The sequence below is a fragment of the Saccostrea cucullata genome, unplaced genomic scaffold (genome assembly GCF_032062105.1).
Source record: "Saccostrea cucullata isolate Sc308-1 unplaced genomic scaffold, CSIRO_AGI_Scuc_v1 ctg3780, whole genome shotgun sequence".
In the NCBI taxonomy this organism is placed as follows: domain Eukaryota; kingdom Metazoa; phylum Mollusca; class Bivalvia; order Ostreida; family Ostreidae; genus Saccostrea; species Saccostrea cuccullata.
Window position 1 is genome coordinate 69188 of NW_026937552.1, and position 4934 is coordinate 74121.

The window sequence follows — 4934 nt, forward strand, 5'->3', positions numbered from 1 at the left end:
TAAGAAATCTCTGGATTTCCCTTCATGGAGGAAATATTCCAATGGAAAGCCATTTCCTAAATCACCATTGGAAAAACCAATCAAAGTTGACCATGTAATGAGTGCATGTGATAGTGACACTGTTATTCACAATACCAACAAAAGTGATATTGACACTGTTGTAAGTGAAACTAATGGACACTCAAATGTTTGTGCACCTTTGATCTGCAACAACAAACTTGGTGATAGTGATACTTGTACTCTTGATTATCCTAAAAGTGCGAATGACCATCACAATGATACTGTGCTTTATGATAAAACAAGTAAAATTGACACTTCTACTGACCATCATACTGACACTGTGCTTCATGATAATTTTAGTGCTACTGACGCTTCTACTCATGTTCACAAAATTAGTGCTAGTGATGTAAATTCTGACACTGTGATTCAGGAATCAAGGAATACTGATGCTACAAGTGATAATAACCATGGATACCAGGACCTTGTTAAATCTGATACTGTACTTGACGATAGTGTGACTGACAGATACAATGCTGATACCGTGGTTGAGAATGAGACCTCGGACAGAATACCAGACAAACCTGTTCAGGAAAGCGCACTGGAGCTACTTACCAAAACAGACCTTTCTCTGTCCAGCATTGCCATGTTACAGAAATCAGATCCTGATTTGAGACTTATTCTAGATTATTTGCAGCAAGACAAACTACCACTTTCACAGAAAGCTGCGCGAAAAATTATTCTAGAAGCCCCAGATTACCTAGTGACCGATGGTGTTTTATTTCACTCGCGTATAGCCAAAGCAAAGCGTACCAAGGGCCTTAACAACTATCAACTTGTCGTTCCACAGGCTCTTATCAAAACAGTTCTAGAGTTGTACCACGAGTCACCTATGGGAGCTCATGGTGGCATTAATGACACCCTGGATCGCATCAAAGAACATTATTATTTTTCCAAGATATCCATCATAAGTTATTTTGTGAAATCTTGCAATATTTGCCAAAGTCGGAAAATGACCCAAGCAAAGACAAAGGCAAATATAGTGTCTTTTCCTACTCCAGGTAAACCCTTTGATGTGTGGCAAATTGATCTACAAGGACCACTGCCTGTGTCGTATAAGGGGAATACATACATATTTACTGCTACTTGTATGTTCAGCAAATTTTTGTTTGCTGTACCCATCCCAGCTAAGGACGCTATTACTGTGTCTTCTGCCTTGTATCAGCTCTTTACTACATTTGGTGGATGCGACACCATACTCAGTGATCAAGGGACTGAATTTACTGCACAGGTAACAACAGAAGTTTGCAGAATGCTAGGCATATCTCAACAATTTACTCCTAGTTTTGCACACCACTGTCTTGGTGCATGTGAAAGAATGCACAGAACACTAGAAGAACGACTTACTCCGTATATGGACAAACAGAGACGAAACTGGGACGAGAAGCTCTCATCCATTGTGTTTGCCATTAATCAGAGCATAAATTCTACTCTAGGATATTCCCCATTTGAGATAGTGCTTGGATACAGACCACGGTTTCCCCTGTCACCAGTGACCCTTAATTCTGACCTTCATACTTTACCGAAGGGATGTCAGGAGTACATGGATGCTTTTCTTGACAAACTCCATACGATCCGCACAGAAGTACGGAACAACATTGAGGCTAATAAGGATACTATGGTTACAAGAGCAAACCAAAACTCTCATCCTTTACACCTCATGAAAGGTGATTATGTTTACCTGTCAATTCCTGCAGTAGGTCCTGCACAGAAGCTGCAAGCCAAGTTCTCTGGACCTCATATAGTGCATCAAGTTTGCTCGGACTCTCGTGTATTACTCTTAGATCAGAACACTGGGAAAGTTTTTAGTGAACCCATTCATGTGAACAGATTAAAGATGGCTTATGTTCGTGCACCATCACCACAGCCCTATCTACTTGGCCCGGTTATAACTCGCACGACAGTCTCGCCTGCTTGTACTGATCAACAGACACAGACAGACACTCATACCAGACCGGATTCCAACCAAACACCAGACCTCCAGAATCCCATGGTACGTACCCCAGGTGATGACCCTTTGACCCAGACTTCTCAGGGAGGAAACCTGGACATGAACACTACACGTAAAGATGGTTCAGGGAAGCGTGAACCTAATGTATCTGTGTTACCCGAACAAGTGCGGCCTCGCCGCATGTGTAAGAAGCCTCTTCGCTATAGAGACTCTGACCATCGAGATCCTCTTTCAGTCGAAGTTAGTTCAATGTCGGACACTGGAATACATTACAAGGTTAAGCGAGTGCTAGGACAAAGAGGATCGGGTAATTCCAAGGAGTTCCTAGTGCATTTCTCGGGGGAACCAGCTCAGAATTCTATGTGGTTACCTTGGGATGCATTGAACACTAAGACACAAAAATTAATCAAACAAAAACCTCCCCCAATGTTAAAGTAATTTTTTTATACTACAATTGAGTTGTGTTTCTTTCATATACTGGTATTTAAAATTGCTGTGGATGCATTACTGTACATGTACTACATTTGTCTTGAGGATGTAATGAATTGTATGACATGGTAATTCACCTGAAATTAGTCAGTTGATGTCAACATAGTAATTAATAACATGTGCTGCATATTATTTGATGATGATATTAATTTCTTTTTTATTGTAATTTTTTTTAGAGGAGATACCTATTGTCATGTATTTTTTTTTTAAATTTTCGATAATATTTTTGCATACATTTACATGTGACCACTTTGTTTGAGGTCTGCTTTATTGTGGATTTATCACTGAAATGGCATGATATTACTTGTAAGTTGTATAATGATGTACATTCAGTAAATGTATACTTTAGTCACTTAGGCTCAATAATGTTGTATGAGTTTCACACCATGACTCGTGTATGCATAGATTGATGCTTGAAAGAGGTATTGTTCATGTCATTGATGTCATATCAGTTTTGACTGAGTTATCACTTTACTAGAATAGTCTTGAATTCAGCTTGTAGGATCATGAATCTTGTGTACTTTTGGTGTGTGTGACTGTATCATTTATCATCTACAATATACTTACATATGCTTTGTGATATATGGAAATACATTATGGTCATTGTATATGTATGTTATACCCGGACTGCTTTGTCAATCTCATGGTTCTTATAAAATTGAACAATTTTATTTTTGTGGGGGGATGTTGTATTATTGACCATGGCATTGCATAGCAATCCGGATATATGACCGTGCACATTTGAGTTGTATAATTTTGAGACTAGAGAGTTCCGATAATAAAATGAAGTAAAACGTGCTTGAAGTCGGTAGAGTCTATAACTTAACCCAGTCAATCGTAACTACTCGGCCATTTCCGTGCACGATAAATAATATTTCTCTTTCGGAAAATGGCCGAGTAGTTACGAATGTTAACCCAGTCAGTGCATCCGGAAAAATAAATTCCGGATCGACTTTAATGGTTACAATTCAGTACCTGAACCCGATGTATTTATGTAAATAACAAAGTAAATACTTCAATGATCTATGCGAATATTGAAAATTCTGATTAATAATTTGTTGTACACGCAAGCTGGTGTATTTAATCTCTTATTTAATCTGGCGTTTTTGTTAATATTGACTTGATGTTTCTACTTTCAGTTCATACAATACTGTCCTGTTTAAGTATACATGTAATTTATATGGATTCCTATCGGAACTTTTGAACAGTTACTGAGTTAAATCACATCTGAAATTATTACAAAAGTTAATATTTTGATTTTCAAATCAAAGTACTGAAAGGACTGATACGAGTTGATGGTTGTCCAAGCTGATCTAGCTAATGTATGATGAAAAAATGAAAGTCTTGTCCAGTTCGGGGCAACATACGCTATTAATTGCTTGCAATAGCAGACTTTCTAGTTTTTGTTTGATGTGTTAATCAGTGCAATCGATTACTTTCCACAAATTAGTAAAACCACAATTATTATATATTATTTATTCATAGCTTAACCGTTAACCTTCCCATCCTTTACACACAGTTTATAAACAATACAGGAATGTAATTATGGAAATATAAATCACATCGTCAGATAAAGCAATAACTTTTCAAACAAATTTTCAATAAGACTAACATAATCTCAGCAAGATTTGTAGAGACTAAAAAATTTGGTCTGGAGATGTCAATATACATTTATTGACTGAGTTCGAGGGCAACATGCATTTTGTCGGACCCAAGAACCAAACTGTCTGCCTGAGGCCATTAGGCCAAAGGCAGACAGTTTGGTTCGAGGGTCCAACAAAACGCATTTTGCCCGAGATCTCTGTCAATAAATGTTTTGTTATACCTTTCATTTCATTTTTTTTTTGACATACATGTATTCTAAACTATATTCAGTGATGTAACATCAAGTCTGTCACTGTTTAATACCAACGAATGAAAATGAGATTTAAAATTGGATAATTTATATTCCATTTTTAAAATTATTAATCTACTGAAATCAATATCTGCCCATCTTAATTATAATGTCACATGGTCACTTTGTTGCAATGGAAAAAATAAGAACAAAGTAAACTATAAATCAATAACAGTACTGAATAACACAGTACAAAAGTATCAATTTATGTATAAACATAACTTGATAATAAAAGCATAACTAAGTCACTACAACATAAATGTAACTTCCATAACTTAATTATGATGCAAAATATTCAAGGCATGATACAATATAATGCAGTTATAATATTACAAAATCATAACAGGGTTACCCTGGAACACACATCACTTCATAACATAACCCGTCACTTGATAACCATTCATTAAGTATAATAATTAGGTAACTAAATATTATATTACTGCATAAAATTGACAATTCATTTTATAATGAAACCCAATAAATACAGAAACTAAATCCAGTCATTAGCTAAAATGAACCAGTCACTACACTACATAACTCAGT